Source organism: Octopus sinensis, linkage group LG12 (assembly GCF_006345805.1).
Source record: "Octopus sinensis linkage group LG12, ASM634580v1, whole genome shotgun sequence".
In the NCBI taxonomy this organism is placed as follows: Eukaryota; Metazoa; Mollusca; class Cephalopoda; order Octopoda; family Octopodidae; genus Octopus; species Octopus sinensis.
This window is the reverse complement of record NC_043008.1, coordinates 77459502-77477636: the sequence shown is the minus strand read 5'-3', so window position 1 is coordinate 77477636 and position 18135 is coordinate 77459502. Positions and strand designations below refer to the sequence as shown.

General features: G+C 37.3%; 1 protein-coding gene across 4 annotated transcripts in view; it reads left to right on the top strand.

The window, feature by feature from the left end:
- Positions 1-18135, top strand: part of LOC115217863 (ADAMTS-like protein 4) — a 442200-nt gene that overhangs the window by 275972 nt on the left and 148093 nt on the right. The gene's annotated exons all lie outside the window — the stretch shown is intronic.

Here is an 18135-nt window from a genome sequence, read left to right as displayed (position 1 = left end):
CCCACTCCTTTAAAAAGTATATCCTAATTAGAGCGAGAAAGAGAGGAGAAGGAGAGAGAGATGAAGAGATTTAGTAAATTATGAACAAGTTTGGAATGCCTCCAATGCATTCCAAATGTAACCCGTGAATATTTCAGAGAATTAATAGTAAACCTATTGGGTTATTCCTGACAACTTTATCCAAAAGTGTATTGACTCTGACCCATCACCTTGGCTTATAAGTTACCAACGTTGTGGTTTTCAGAGTACGCCATGTTGCATTACATTTTTAGTTCCTTGAAATTTTGGCCCCTATATTTTAGATATAAAATTATTTTTTTACTATAAAACTTTTGTTTTCTAGATATGAAATTGTGACCATGTAAATTTTAAAATGTAACTTTTTCTGTTTATGGGGGGAAATGGAAAAATAAGAGTGAAAATTTATTTTTGAGTGCATAACATATATATATATATATATATATATATATATATACACACAAGAAAAAAGCAAGAAAAAAGCAACAAGAATGGATTAGTTGTTCAGTACAATTGTTTCATACGAAGAACAGATTTATTAAAAGCTGCAAATATTGCAGCAAATACAAGTGTCCCGTATTCATCAGCCAAAACACATATGAGTTTTCCAAACATCCTAGGGGGTGAGGCTACACTCATGAAGTATCGAAGAGAGTTCTATAAAAAGCAAAGTTAGATTGTAAGCAGACTTAAAATGTTCTCTAATGATGCACAGTTTTATAAAAGGTTTTTAAAAAAGTTTGTTAGCTTCACAGAAAAGGTAAATCCATCCATAATAATGCAGGTGTAATTTCCGGAGATATGAGCAGATATTTTATTCTCAGAGAAGATGAATGTATCCATAATAATGTAGATGTAATTTCCTGATATATGAGAAGATGTTGATCACACTTCTATTCGTTTCACAAAACTACTATGTTGGAAGAAGAGATTGGCTAAATTGGCTAAAAGAAGTCGCAAAATAAGTCAGTGAAGCAGAAACCGCCCAAATAAGGACATTATGAGAGGAAGGGGGTGTAAGTACACAACCTACAAAGTTTAGTTTATTTCTGTGGTGACAGAAAATCTAGGTCAGTGTTGCAGGAATCTAAGATTTATAATTTATAAGAGAAAATTATTTTTGACCATCATACAGCTATTAACTGCCTCTCCTACAGAGTTAATGGCGGGTTAAAGAATATAAAGAGAACAAAAGACAGTATCAAAGGGGTCAAAGGTTATCGGTAGAGGAAAATACATTAAGAAATTTAAGTGCAACACTAGAACAGGAGGTTATTTATTTATTTATTTATTTATTTATTATTGTTTCTATTTATACTAATTAGATGCAGCACGGACTTTGTCAGTGAACATGTCGCGGATTTTAGCGACGAAAATATTTTGACAAATTAAACTTAAATGTTGAAGTGAATCGAACGGCTTTTGTGTGTTTCTTAAATGGCTTATAAACACCTTCCACGCTGCAATTGTTTTCGTTTCAGCACACGATCTCAGATCAAATTACTTGCTATGCGAGTACATCTCCGTAATTTATACTAATGTTTATACATTTTAAGACAGACTTTAGGTCTATACCTAGAGGTCAATTAATTTCTATATTAAAAGGTGTGAGAGTATTGCTTATTCAAAATATAGTGAAAATTATAGTGAAAATTCTTTATATTATTATTAAGGGAGTAGCATTACTTATTAAACTTAGAATAGAATTAGGAAGTAATAGCAATTTATTTGATTTAAGTTGGGTTAATTAAATTAGATTAAATTAAATTAACGATATAGTCAATTAAAATTTTGGCAACGTACAAATACTATTTGTGGATCTTTTCTATTTTGAGGCCAGTTTTTTCAAATTTTTCCTACTGAACCAAACAATTTGAAACTTCGTATACTGGTAGAATGTGTCAAAAGTAAACTTAATTGTAAACCAGAATGAAAACGGAATTGTAACTTCTAAGTTTAACGTTGTTTAATAATTAGAATTTTAACCAATGATATTCCGTCATTCGGCTTTATTTTATTTACTCCGTCTCGACCACCAATTTCGTGACGTATTTAACATCTTAAATGTAAACAAGTCAGCCACCTTCTAATAACAATATTTAAAACTAGTTAATAAGCCACATGTATTAAATTGAAAATGTTTCCATTCTGTATGTCTGCATGTATGTGTGTGTGTATGTATGTGTAAGTATGTGTGTGTGTGTATGTATGTGTGTGTGTGTATGTATGTATAGCCGATTCATCGTAATCGTAATTACGATGAATTGGCCATACATACATAGATACATACACACACACACATACATGCAGACATACATATACACATACACCGAGTAAAAAATTCAGTTATCTCTCTCTTTCACACATTACTCTCTCTGTCTCTTCACACACACTAACAGAAGCACTTCACTTACACAACATACTGTCTCCCACACCCCATCAAACACACACACACACACATGTACATCAATGCTTCCCCTAGACGGTAACTTCAAAGACAAACTTCCCTCGTCATAAAATCGCTTCCTCTTAGTCTCTTTCGCTCTCATTACTTATGTAAAAAAATAAAAGTGTTTTACGGAAATCGACGGAAAACTTGTGCTACGACAAGCGAAACTTCGCCGAAATTTAATATTAAAAAAGCAAAGAGCTGGCAGAAACGTTAGCACGCCGGGCGAAATGCGTAGCCGTATTTCGTCTGCCGTGTTTGTTTACAGTTTTCCGAACGTTAGTACGTCACAAAAGCGCTTTCTACGTCTCACTAATAGAATGCAGTCAAGTTTTACACATGAAAACAAACAATCTGATTGGTTAAAATTCGCAGTTTTAATCTACGATTAAAGTCATAAAATAGATCTTTCTCAAATAAACTAGTTCCAACCTGTGTCTTGTTTTGCTAGACTCTATCAGCATACGAAGTTTCAGATTATTTAGTTAAGTAGAAAGATCTGTGGTCCTGGCTTCAGAATAGAAAAGATCCCTATTTGTTTCTATGTGTTCTAAAACAGGTACAGAGAATAAAATCTCTCCTCTTATCTCCGGAAATTACACCTGCATTATTATGGATGGATAATAGCTGTGAAGCTAACAAACTTTTTTAAAAACCTTTTATAAAACTGTACATCATTAGAGAACATTTTAAGTCTGCTTACAATCTAACTTTGCTTTTCATAGAACTCTCTTCGATACTTCATGAGTGTAGCCTCACCCCCTAGGATGTTTGGAAAACTCATATGTGTTTTGGCTGATGAATACGGGACACTTGTATTTGCTGCAGTATTTGCAGCTTTTAATAAATCTGTTCTTCGTATGAAACAATTGTACTGAACAACTAATCCATTCTTGTTGCTTTTTTCTTGCTTTTTTCTTGTATGTGTATATATATATATATATGTTATGCACTGCAGTTTTATAGATTTATACTAAGCACTCATAAAATAAATTTTCACTCTTATTTTTTCATTTCCCCCCATAAACAGAAAAAGTTACATTTTAAAATTTACATGGTCACAATTTCATATCTAGAAAACAAAAGTTTTATTGTAAAAAAAATAATTTTATATCTAAAATATAGGGGCCAAAATTTCAAGGAACTAAAAATGTAATGTAACATGGCGTACTCCGAAAACCACAACGTTGGTAACTTATAAGCCAAGGTGACGGGTCAGAGTCAATACACATTTCAATTTGCGTACACCTTTCAATCCAATACTTCTTTGCAGATTATGTTCTTCGTGTAAGTTCTCCCTCTTCTTTTCCCTTGTTTGTCAGTGTTGATAACTTTAACTCTCACATCAGACAATTGGCAAGCCCTTGAGAATGCAATATATAGCTGACCATGGTTGAATATTGGTTCAGGCAAGAACAGTCCCACTTTATCAAATGTCTGCCCTTGTGATTTATTGATAGTTATCGCAAATGACAGGCAAACGGGAAAGTAGTTTCTTTCTAAAGTGAATGGCAACTTTGGGATGCGCATGCATTAAGTGATAGGTGATATAAAAAGGTTAGTTCAATTTTTTTTAAATTGCTTTTCACTATGCACTCACCACCACCACCACCACCACCACCACCACCACCTCCATCATCATCATCATCATCTCTCTTTTTTCTCTCTCTCTCCCCTCTCCCTCTCTCTCTCCCTCTCTCCCCCTTCACTCTCTGCCTTTCTTTAATCTCATCATCAGAACATCATTCCTCAGCTTAAATTACATTTCTAACTTTCCTCTATATCACTTTATAACTACTTATATCACTTTATATCACTCTATAACTACTTTCAACTAACCTTTTTAATCACGTAATAAATATTATGTTCCCCCTGCCACATGTCATGGACACGTTTTTCTTCGTCTTTTCTCTCTCCCTCTTTTTCTTTCTCTTTCTGCCTCACTCTTCGCCTCATCCTCTTTTTCTCTTCCCTCTTTTCTTTCTCCCTCTTTTTCTCTTCCCTCTTTTCTTTCTCCCTCTTTTTCTCTAATCATGTGAAAGTGTGACTGACGGGCTAAGTAACGTAATGACAAGCAGAATTATTATAAGATATAACCTTCATTCATTGTCTCTGTTAAAAGAGAACCAGAAGTCCACATGATTATGGACAACTAAAGAATGGAAATGACAAAGCAGTAAATTTAATAGTTGTCCTATTGCAGCAACAGCACTTCTCTAACGACCTTGACAAACAAAGTGGTTAAATATATAGCCAATTGTAAATCAATGAATTTTATAAATAAGCCAACTGGTATAGTTATTCATTCCACGAGCAGATTGTCTGATATTAAAATTTCACCAATTTCTCCTGATTCAACTAGCTATATTTTGTTACGAATCATTCAAATAGAAAATGACTGGTGCTATGCATGTGTAATACGCCTCATGCCTATACGGGTTTATCTTTGTCTTTGTATGTATCATTGTGCATATGTGTGCGTAGGTATTTCCTTGTGTCTGCGTTTATTTGCCATTGTGCCTAAATATCTATCGGTATGCTTATAACTATATGTGAGTGCTAAACCAAGTGTTTTGTCTGTGTGCAAAGATGTTCATTAAAATCATTAAGTGAATGAGTTAATATATAATTGGGGGCAATTACTTTCACAAGGAGGAAAAATATTTTTATCTTCCCTCTCACCCTTCCCTTCTCTCTTCATATACATCCATTGTGATTGCTCCACCTTCGCAGATGATTGTCGTCCTCTTGTGTTTCTTCGTTGTCGATGGCATTTCTGATGTACCATTCATGATCTTTCAGATGACTATTCAGTCCCGTTACAGCTGCATGATTTGAAGCATGATAGTTAAACTTACTGTGCTCTTCCAACAGCTTAGTCCTCAGAAGTCGCCACTCATCTATCGCCATAGGCTTTTCAATAGATGGGACGACAAATGAGGTCACCATAAAGAGACATGTGTACATCACTGGATTATAATGAAAACCATGTGTGTGTGTGTGTGTGTGTGTGTGTGTGTGTAAGTATATGTATATAATTGTATTCGCAACTTGATTTGAAAGAAAGTGTATGGAGTAACTAGAGAAAAAGCGGGCCATTAAATGAGGCTACGAGGGTTGTGAGGACTATATAATGAGGGTATATAGAAAAAGAAAGGACCATTTCATGTGATAACTAGGAAGAAAAAGGATCATATAATAGGAGCAATATGAGACCAGAAGGTGAAGCGTCTCATACGGATTCTGAAAGATGAAACATAATAAAGATTACAGAAGCAGGAGAAATATGTGGTCTTTAGTGTATGTAGAGGGTATGAAGAATAAATCACGTGTTTGTGTACCAATAGTTGCTGGGCGCTGATCAATGAATATCTGCCAACCAGATATCTGTATGCGTAACACCAGCAGCATCATTGTCCCATCAATGTATGTATGTATGTATGTATGTATGCATACATGTTCGCTTTTCTTTTTAATTATTTCAATTCTTCCTTTAAAGAAGGGGCTAGTTTCTAACAAAGATGTCAAGCTCCATCGTTGGAAAGAAAGAACGAAAACAATCTCATATTTTAAACTTGAGAAAAGTCTTGCATAGTTTTACTTTTCCGCTAACAGATTGTATTTGTAATGTGCGAATCAGTTGGTTAATTTATTTATCTGAAAGTCCAGGCTTATCCAGATTGACAGCTAGGCTATGGCGGTACATACTGTATGTATGTATGTATGTATGTATGTATGTATGTATGTATGTATGTATGTATGTATGTATGTATGTATGTATGTATGCATTCATGTGTGTGCATATGTGAATTCGTGAGTGTGAGTGAGGTCCTTACGGGAGACTATCAGAATTCTGTCTGAGGTGGCATTTATGATGGCTTTGAAGAATTTTGTGTATTTCTCATGCAATGAGATGCTGCAATACAAGTCTGTTGCCTAATTGTCTACTGGTGCAGTTGAAGCAGAATAGGTTAGCAGTTCAAGGCTAGTGTGCGGTGCCTAGATTTTATATAAATGGTCCCTTAGTGCGTAATGTTTGGGAAGAGGAAGAGGTGATATCATCTATATTGTAGAGTGAACGCGTGTATTATGTATGAATGTGTGTGTGCGTGTGTGTGTGTGTGTGTGTGTGTGTGAGAGAGAGAGAGAGAGAGAGAGAGAGAGAGAGAGAGAGAGAGAGAGAGAGAGAAAGAAAGAGAATACCTAATCTTGCGCTGTAGTGAGATGGTCTGGCTCTGAAAGGAAACATTTAAGTCAAGAGATGAGAGAAGGATGAACGAATCATTGAAATAGGAGGCTGTCTTTCCATACAGGATGAATGAAAAAGAAGAGCAAATCTCGTGTGAATCCGGTGCTGCGGTAACAATATGAATAGATAAGGAAACGAGATGGCGCAGAGAGTAATTCGTCTCGTGCGTCTGTTGTGTCTACAGGAAAGAAGTGCAAGACTAAAAAATGGATCGAAGATGATGAGTTGAGAAAGAGAAAAAGAGTGAGTGAGTGAGTAAGTGCAAATGAGTCTTTGGTGTTGGTGTCCGTATGAAAGAGGCGTGTGATAGGGAAAGTGAACTCTGCTTTAGACATTATCAGCATTCAGGGCAAAGTTGGGACACAGAGTACAATTTGAGTCAGCAGAGGTGGATTAGTGATAAAGTTCTGAGCTAGTTGTACCTATCGGGGTAGAAAAGGTATTTGGTTGTACGTATCTGGGTAGAAGAGTTATTTAGTTGCAACTATTTGGGTGGTAGAGATATTTAGAGGTATTTAGCTGTACGTATCTGGGTAGAATAGGTATTTAGTTGTAGTTATTTGGGGAGAAAAAGCATTAAGTTGCATCTGTCTGGCTAAAAGAGATTTTTAAATACCTTGAGTTACAAACTGGTTAAACTTTCTGTAGTAACTTATAAGAGATCGACTAGCTGACACTCTGGCGACAACATGGTGAGCGAAACAATATAATATACTTTTTATATACAAAATAACTTACATAGAGTCTAGTACTTTTTTTATGCAACACAAACTAAATATTTATATTCAATGAGATTTAATGGAATCTAAATCAATTCTTTGCTTCTTTCAAAATGTTTCCAACGTTTCTGCTCTATTTCATCGAGACTCCTTTTTTAAAGTTTCATTTTACAAACACCTTATTATTATTATTATTATTATTTTTATTACTTTTATTTTTATTATTATTATTATTATTATTATTATTATTATTATTATTATTAGTATTAGTAGTAGTAGTAGTAGTAGTAGTAGTAGTAGTAGTAGTAGTAGTAAACTGTCACTTTACACTAAAAACAGATTGTAAGCAGCGAACTCGGTGAGTCGTTCATTCATAAAAATGTGTGCCTCTCAGTGTGAGTTTGTGTGTGGTCTGGGGAGTTCATTGAGCAAATTTCATGAATGAGAATATTTTTCAATTGAAGATATTTCTGTATTCAGTTCGTTGGAATGTGTTTTAAAAAATTCTCTGAAACAAATATTTATGAGAAAAGAAATATTAATGTCAGTCAAGATTGAGTATGAATCTCTACAACGACTTCTAATCTTCTGTACTAGCAACCTCATTCAGTGCACCCACTTAGCTTGGATCTGGCAGATCTACTTCTATACACAGTTCATAATATTTCATCTCCAAAACTACACTCTTGGTCATCATAGAATTGTCGGATTGATGAAGACATTTAAAGGACACTGTCCATCTTCCTTAAAATATATTTTTAAAAATAAGGTTTACACAACCCTGGATTTATATTAATTTGCTGATTGGTTTATTGAAGAAGCTATGCTTAATACTTCAACGTAAATTAAGATATGTCTGCATAGCAACATCCGTTATGGACTTAAATTTGAAGCTAATCCACTCCTGCCACAGCAAATGTAGAAATAATATGAAAAGGGCGAAATAGTATCACAGTTTACAGCTTCAGAACAAATAGATGGTTTTATGATTGGTCCTAGTTCAGGAAAAATAGGATAGAGAAGTTATGGCGGTGTTAAACTTTCTTTAGGATACGAAAATAAAGAAGACATGAAAAAGTGTTATTTCAGCCATCGACTAATATTTTCTCACAATATTTTTAGTTTACTAATGATAACTTAATTAAATACTCTGAGACCCATTAGATAATTCAGTAGTCCCTGAATTGAATGAGGATACTGAAATATAGTCCAGTTTTGTCTGAATTAACCGAGACCTACTGCAATATAGTCCAGTGGTTCGTCTAACGTCGCCCTCCTCCACCAGCTGAAACAGTATTCAGATCAATGATTCTGGCTTTCAAAATCTACTTCATCCGCTGTGGAAGTCTTGAAGCATGCTTTTCACAGCCAATGAACTGTATTTTTACGTTAATTTTATTCATAGTTAAGGCGACAATAATATTGACATTTTCTAGAGCAGACCTATTTCAAATTTGCTGGATACAAGCGCGGGCGCACACATACAAACACACACTCACACACACACACACACACACACACACACACACACACACACACATGAGTGAGTGAGTGGACAAACGAATAAGAGGACATTCAATACATTTAGCAGGAGTTACATGTATTATTTATAACAGTTTAATTCGGTTTCCGTTCTACCTCAAGTTTTTTGCAGGCCCCTGACGGAGCCTAATCCTTTCAGGCTTCAAGATTCACCGAGGGCACTGCTCACCCGGAGGCCGGAGAGGTTCTAGAAAAGGTGAACCAAAATTTGCTTGTCTTTCTATATCTGGTCAGTTTAGCGCATGTCCACCCTGCATTCGAAAAGCAAAGAGATTTTATTTGCAAAATCTGGGAGGAACTTGAGCATTTCATGTTGGAATGTGCGCACTCTGTTGGATAACAAGAGTGATAGTAGGCCTGAAAGACGCACTGCACTTGTTGTTCGCGAGCTGAACCGTTATAACACTGATATAGCTGCACTTTCAGAGACACGTTTAGAAGGTGATGGTCAGCTTGAGGAAGTAGGAGGTAGACACATCTTTTTGGAAGGAAGGTGGTATAAGGGGGATGCAGAAAGGGGAGCGTGTAGAGGCTAGTGTTGGTTTTGCAGTTCGATCTGATATCCTTAAGAAGCTGGAGGAGCTTCCTGTCCCTATAAATGAACGTCTAATGATTCTACAATTGCATCTGAAAGGTGGGCGATTTGTTACTCTAATAAGTGCCCATGCACCTATTTTGACTAGTTGTGATGAAGATAAAGCTATTTCTTATACCCAGCTGAGAGCCATACTTAGGAAAATTCCCAATTCTGATGAAGTCATTCTACTCGGGGATTTCAATGCCAGGGTTGGAACAGACTGGGAAACATAGAACTCTCTAGGATGTTTTCCGGTAGGGAAAATTAATAGCAATGGTCTCATGCTGCTGGAGCTTTGCGATGAACATGGATTTTACATCGCAAGCACTCATTTTATGCACTAAGGTGATCACACAATAACGAGGATGCATCCAATGTCCAAAGTCTGACACTTGCTGGATTATGTCATCATCCGCAAGCGTGACATCTATGACATTTGTAATGTCAAGTACTTTTATGGATCGGAATATTGGACAGACCACAGTCTGGTGCAAGCAAAGTTCTGGATGATAATTAGAGTGAAAGCAAGTCTATCAGCTCCCAAAGTGTTTTCCACTCTACTTACTAAATCAACAGAAATCACAGGTCGCTAGATCGAACACTTCTCTGAACTCCGATGAAACAGTGATTGATACTATGCAACAAAGACCTATCATTGCCTGCTTAAATTCTACGCCCTCAATAGATGAAGTAATGGCATCAACAAGTAAATTGAATCTTGGTAGGGCACCTGGAAAGGATGGAATTTGTGCTGAGGTTTTGCGATTTGGTGGTGATTACATCATACAGTCCCTTCATGAACTTATTAGTGCAGTCTGGATAGATGTTTCAATGCCTAATGACTGGAAGGATGTAATTATTCTCCCTCTCTATAAAGGAAAAGGATCCAGAACAATGTGTAGTAACTACAGAGATATTGCTCTACTATCAACTGCTGGCAAGGTTTTGGCAAATATTCCTCTTACCCGCCTGAATGGATGTCTCGTAAATGATGCCCAGTCTGAATCTCAATGTAGCTTCCGATCTGGTAAAGGCACAATGGATATGATTTTCACAGCCAGACATATGCAGGAGAAGTGCTATGAGCAGAATATGGATCTTGTCCGGGTATTCATTGATTTAACGAAAGCCTTTGATACTGTGAATAGGACCTTGCTATGGCAAACTTGGCAAACTTGAATGTCCGGATCACTTTGTATCTATAATTAAATCATTTCATGATGGGATGGGGGCTTGGGTCAGTGTTGGTGGTGGCATGGTGAGACCCATTCCTGTAGAGAATGGTGTCAAGCAGGGTGACATCCTTTCCCCAGCTCTCTTTTCTTTGTACTTTGTTGCTGCTTTTATTCATGCTTTTGCTAAGGTTAGCTCTCTGGGAATATGTGTCACATTTCGATCTTTTGTCAGCCTCTTTAATCTGCGCCGATTTGCTGCTAATTCAAAAGTTTTCTAGTCTCTTATTCGTGATCTCCTTTATGCATATGACTGTGACTTAGTCACTCATACAATGGATGACATACAGATACTTATGGATCGTATTTCTGCTTCTTGCAAGGCATTTGGACTCAGCATTAGCCTGGACAAGATTGTTGTATTGTTTCAGCCTGCACCAGGAAATCCATATGTGGAACCAGCTATCTTGTTTGAAGAAACAATTCTGAAAGTGGTAGACAAGTTTGTCTGCTTGGACAGCTCACTCAGCCGTTCTTGCTCCCTGGATGATGAAATATCTTTCAGGCTACAGAAAGCAACTGATTCCTTCCGGTCTCTTCACTCTTGTGTCTGGTCCTTGCATGGCATCACAAAGCAAACAAAAATTTCTGTGTACCGTGCATGTGTACTGACATTGTTCCTTACTTATGTGAAACATGGACCCTTTACAAACGTCATGTAAGGGTCCTTCAACTCTTTCATCAGTGATGTCTCAGACGTATTCTGAATGTTGGCTGGACCTTAAAAACTCCAGACTCATAGGTCCTGAGGACAGCTGATATCTTGAGCATTGAGGCGATGGTGCACAAGCGCCGGTTACGTTAGACTGGACACCTTATTAGAATGAAAGATACCAGGATCCCTAAACAGATGCTATATGGGAAACTTGTGAATGGAAAGAGATCCTGGCAGAAACCAAGGCTGCAATTTAAGGCCTGTGTCAAATTCTCATTAAAAGACTGTGATATGCAGGAGACTGATTGGGACAGCAATGCCTGTCATCCCCACAGATGGAGGAAGCAGGTTAAGGAGTGGGGTTAACACTTTTGAGAGATCACGTATTCTGCATGAAGAACTTAAGCGTGTCGCTCGAAAGCGCACGGCTCGTATAGTGACTGGGGAAAACTTGGTTTGCAATGTTTTCAGCCATGTATACTTGTCAAGAGCAGCGCTCATTCACCACCAACGGAGCTGCAAATGCAAAATATAAGTTAGTCCTAGAGCGCACAATGTTCCTGAAGGTCAGCAATGGTCTTCCTCGGTCACGAGTGGACGGCCAAGTTGTATCATTAACTTTAATAGAGTAATTTGAGAACGAAATTGGTCAGGACCCTTCCGTGGAAATATATAAACTAGCAGAACCAGGTTGAGCCTATGACAACTGAAACGTCATTATCGGCAGGGTAGCCAAATGAAGTGAGTTACGTGGGATCCAGCATGATAAAAACATGACCCTTTTCCTCTTTCAGCAAAGCAGAAATTGCAGTGGCCTTTTATAAGGCTACCGGTGGGAGAGAAGAAATGATGCATATTCAAACTAAAGACTTTGGTGGAATGTTTGCAGCAGAGTGGATTGACTAAATGCACGAAAAGTCCCAGGCAGTATTGTTATACCGGGCGATGGAGTAGGTCTAACATCTAAGTAGGCTTTAACAGTCTTTGAGCTTAGTACGATTCCACCAGACCTAATGAAAGGTAAAGTTTACCTCGGTGGGATTTGAACTCATAGCTTGTGTGTTCAAATCTCACCGAGATGAAAAAGAAAAAAAGAAATAAAAAGAACAGAACAAGTGCTGCGACTCATCTTTAACGATTCAGTTATAAAGTCGGTTGAACCAAGTATAATGTCAACGGTTACCAAGCAACAGTGTGTGGGGATACAGAAATACTTGAGATAGTTAACGAATGTACTATAGGATTATTAGAAGTGGTGGGTAGACTTGTGCTCTTTAAACATGGTGAAACCAGCTTATCTAGTACAAGATCACTCCGAATAAAAAAACTTAACAATCTTTTCTAATACCTGATGATTTTAATATTACCTTATAGCATGGTGCTGTACAAATATCTTAGTGCACAGGTGTTGATTGTTAAAATAAAGTGTCCACATATTCATGTTGAAATATCTTCAAGCTACATGAAATCTTGCTGAGGGTTGTTTTGTTCCAAAAGAAAAAAACACTCTACAGGACTTGACCATTTTCTAGAAATCTCTCTTTTAGACGTTGAAGGAAAGATCTTTTGCACCATCATAGCCTTTCGATCTTGCCAAAGCATACTCAAGCGTGTCCCACCACCTACTCCAACGTGCATTTGAGTACTACTAAGTATCAATTGAAGTAGACAGACTCATAATGTCCCAAATGGATTCGCTGAGGGTTAGGTTCATTATGGTAAATTTCAAAACCAAATAGCAGAGACTGGCAAATGGCATAATGGCAAGGTGCACAATTTCAGTGGTCTTATTTGTGGCGGCTATGAAACCGCTAGTGATGAAAAGGAAACAGTCAAGAGGTCCAGAAACTGACGAAGGTACAAGAAATCCAGTTTTCAGGGCTTGCATGGACGACATAATGGTTATGACACTATCAACCAAAGGGGTATGGCGAACATTGAGCTCGCTGGAAAAGATGGCTACATGGTCATACATGAAGTTAAATCCAGCAAAATCTCGGAGCTTGAATATCCTCAACGCGAAGCTGACGACTGACATCTTCAGCACTCAGTCTGATGCCTTAGGAAAAATTACGTTAATTTCCTTTAGGATACTGGCAATGCCGAAAATACTAAAACCCAGTTAGACAACTAGCTGAGGGCAGCTACTTGGAAAGCTCAGCGTATTGTGCTTCCACTATGGCATCATACTCAAACTGTGGTAGCTATTTCTATATTACGGTTTTGGCATATCTCGGGTAGAAGCAATAGAGATACGTCAATAAATCCTTGAAGTACAGCAGAAAGTGGAAAGCCCCACGAAGTTGGGAAGGAAGCGGAGACATACTTGAAACAACCAGGATATTGTTGGAGTAGTCTGTTAATGACTGCTAGGACGTGGCAACTACAGCACCTAGAAAGGGAGAAATACCAATGTCAGGAACAAGAAAGAGGATCGGTGAGTGAAGGCAGTAGGTGAAGACTTGCCCACCTCGGACAATGGATACACTGGGGCCAGGTACTCGAGCACCCACTGTCCTAGAAGGTACTCTGGAGCACCAATCAGCGAAGATTGTTTTTCTTTTGATTAAGGATTTAGTAAATTTGGTCTATATGGTTTGATATGATATATCATAAGTAAATACCATGCCGTATATGTTAGGACGTACAACGGTTAATATATCAGAGGTTAGAGGTGATAAAATCAGAGCATTCTGGAATATATAATAACTGAAATACAATTAATGATGGTTTCTAATCTTGGCACATGACTTGCAATATCAGGGAAGGAAGGAAGCCATTATATCGACCTCAGTGAGCAACTGGTATTTATTTTATTGACCCCGATTTGATGAAAGGCAGCCTCGGTTTCAGCAGAGTTTGAGCTCAGAATGTAAAGACAGACGAAATGCGTCTAAGCATTTTGTTCGGCGTGCTAACAATTGAAATACATTTATGATAGTATGTGAGTGTGTGTGTGTCTTTAGCTGGTGTACTATTAGGGTGTCTACAGTGGCATTTTTACCTTTGAGACACAAAAGAAATGTGTCGTCAGTATTTTTCATTATATTTTAAAGTCCTTTGGCGTACAGTTAAAGAATTTACTGAATCGGACATAAAATATTGGTTTGTCGATAAAATACTTAAGATCTCATTCAGCCAAGTGAATTCTATTTTTTCTTTCTTTTTCTCTTTTTTTTTTTTTTTGCCTTTTTAAATCTCAGTAAGTACAACAGGAAATTCGAAATACACTTAAAAGATCAGAGCCTGTGAAGTTTTATTAGTTTTCTCTGCCAGACCACGTAGAAACAGAAAACAGCAATCGGTATGAAAGAGCTGAGATTACGATTGGTTTTATATGTATAATCTAAAGTTACCGTCAGTTGTGAATTAAACTCAACTGATATGACTACTGTGAACACTACGTTGGTAGTTGAACCTGTTTAGAGGGGAAGTTTTAATTAAATTTATGGTTCCATATGTCTTAAAATGTTTGTACTTTGTCAAGAAAATGATTTGACCGTGAGAAATTTGACATTGAGTATTATTTAAGTGCATGTCTTTCTTTGTATTGGTGCTGAACTAGCCGAACAAAATATGGCATTTGACATTTGATTTAGTTTCTGGACAACTTTTTTAAAACTAAAAAATTTATTTTGGGAACAAAATCAAATGGTATATGACTAAAAATTGGATTCACCACCAAAACAGGTTCTTTATACTTGAACTTTTCGGATGGTACACTAAATCTGTTGTCCCACTCGTTAAGAGTGCCAGCTTATCCGGTGGAACAATTTAATTGAGTCCACTATGTTGTCAGTGTCTCCACCTTGTTCAAGTGTAACTTTAGGGAAGTCCACTCTCTTGTCACCCAGTTTCACACCTCTACATTGTCCTTGGTTACTTTTAGTGACCTACACTCTCTTGTCATCTATTTGACCATCACTCTATCTTGGGGTACCTTCGGCAGATTTACCTCTGTTGCCACCCAGTTTAACATCACAATCTTGTCCTGGGGTGCTTTTATTGGAGTCACCTCTATTGTAACCCAGTTTAATACCAACCACCTCCTTGTTCTGAGGGTAACTTTAATAAAGTCCACTCTATTGTCACTCGGTTTAACACCGCTAGCTTGTCCGGGTTTATCTTTAGTGGAATCCACCGTTATCACCCATTTTAACATCACAACCTTGTCTTTGGTTAATTTTAACAGTCACCTGTTTTCATAGTTTGACATCACCACGTTGTCCTAAGGTACCTTTAACAGAATCTCATTTCTTGTACAATTTAATATCACCACCTCGTCCTGGGGTACATATAGTAGAGTCCACTCCGTTGTCATTCAATTCAGCACCACAATCCTGTCCTGGGATGATTTTAGTGGAGTCACCTTTTTTGTCATCCAGTTTTTAATACCACCACCTTGTTCTGGACACCTTTGCTAGAGCCTACTCTTTCGTCACTTGTATTAACACCACTACCATCACCTGTGTTAGATTTAATGGGGCATGCTTTGTTGTTACTCAGTTTAACGCCATCACCTTTTAGTAGCATCCCTCTGTTGTTTCTCAGTTTAACACTACAACCTTGTCCTGGGGTACCAGTTGTGGAGCCCACTCTTTCGTCACCTAATGTAACACCACAAGATTGTTCCAATCTTCATTGGAGTCTATTTTATTGTCATCTAGTTTAACATCACAACCTTGAACTTCATTACTTTTTGCAGAGTTTGCTTTTTTGTCACTTTAACATCACCTTCTCCTGTGGTACGCTTAGGAAGGTTGATTTCGTCGTCACTCATTTTAGCATTGTCTCTTGATTCTTGGATAACTTTAATGGAGTCCACTCTATTATCACCCAGTTTAACACCATAACTGTGTTCCAGAGTATCTTTATTAGAGATCACTCCGATGTTACCCAATTTAACACTACAACTTTGCCATTGTGTGCCATTTTGAGTAATCCACTTTGTTGTCTCCTAATTTAACACCGCAAACAACTGCTACAGTGTATTTAGTGGAGTTTAGTCTGTGAAAGATATTCGGGCAAATTCTGTGGTTCGGGGACAACTTGCCTTTGTCCTCATGTCAGTCTCGAAGATCCTGTAAACAGTCATAGGTGTTGCTTTTCCTGCTGTGACTAAAAGTTGTTTAATACGTTAGATAAATAGGCATAGTCATCGATTTTTACTTAAATCTTTAAAATATCTCTTCACGCCATTAACTCTGCTCTAATTGTCGCAAAGATATTCAAGTTGATTGTTAAATCTTTAGCAATAAAGCAATTCGAAACTTTGGTCAAACATTTTGCCAGCAGAAATTAGAACTCACAACCCAGTTGTCTTCATGAAAGTATTATAACGGATACATAATAATCAGCCTAGTACTGAAATCACAATCTTTAAATGATATATTCTTTTACTACTCTAGGCAAAAGGCACGAAATTTTGGGGGAGGGGACCAGTCGATTAGATCGACTCCAGTACGCAACTGGTATTTAATTTATCGACCCCGAAAGGATGAAAGGCAAAATGCTAAGCATTTCGCCTGATGCATTATTTCCGACCACCGGCCGAATATACGTGTAGAGACAGACAAAAGAAGCATTTGGTCCAGACTGCCTTCTTCCAACTGTTAAACATGGAGGAGGATCTGTCATAATCTTGGAAATCCGCCTGCTCAATGGTTTCCCTTCATGGCAGAATTAATAGTCAAGACTATTTAAGCATTTTATCTGATCAAATTCATCCTATGGTCGCGGAACTGTTTCTGGGGGGAAACGCAATCTTTCAGGATGATAATGCACCAATTCACACAGCTAAACTTGTTACTGAATGGCACGAGGAACATTCTAGAAAAGTTGAACGTTTTATTTCGCCATCACAGTCTCCAGATCTCAATATTATTGAACATTTATGGTGCATTTTAGAAAAACTAGTAAGAATTCGATCTCTTCCACCATTATCGCTACAAGAACTGGAGACTGTTTTAGCTGAAGAATGGGAAAAATTCCTTTGGAAACGATTCAAACTTTGTACGAGTCCATACCTCGTAGAATTCAAGGTGTAATTACTGCCAAAGGCGGTCCTACCCTACATTAGAATAAATTTGTTTGAAATGTTAAGGTGATTCCATTATTTTGTCCAACTTCCGTATGTTGTTAATTAGAAGTATACCCAGAAGCGATTATTGCAGTATAGGGGTGTACTATTATGCTAAATGCGTTTGGGAAAACCCAAATGTCAAAAGACCTTTATTGCTAAAACTGTCTCCTTATAGACAATGTTTAAAAAAAACACACCACTGGGCCGTAAATGATGTCATCGGAATGTAGAACTTGGCAGTAGTTCCATATTCTAAATACAGAGAGTGAAGTGTATTTCTCTAGGTTTGTCATTTTTTTTCTTTCTGTCAGTAACAAACAGCCATGATTACCTTTCGGCGAAAGCATCTGAAACTATTGTTGCCTATAAAAAAAATACTTTTTGTTGTGGTTTTTTGTTACTCATTTATATCACCAAAATTCATAGTAATCTAATTCAAATTCCAAATTTAATTTAACTTGAATAAGTGACATCATTGGATAGGGAACTGGACATCAGAAATGTTCAGTTTGCTATTTCTGCTATTGCTTGCAGCATGCACTTGAATATCCTTCATACTATGTTTCTGGGTGGTTGCTTGTGCTGAAATGAATTCAGCTTAACCACCTTATT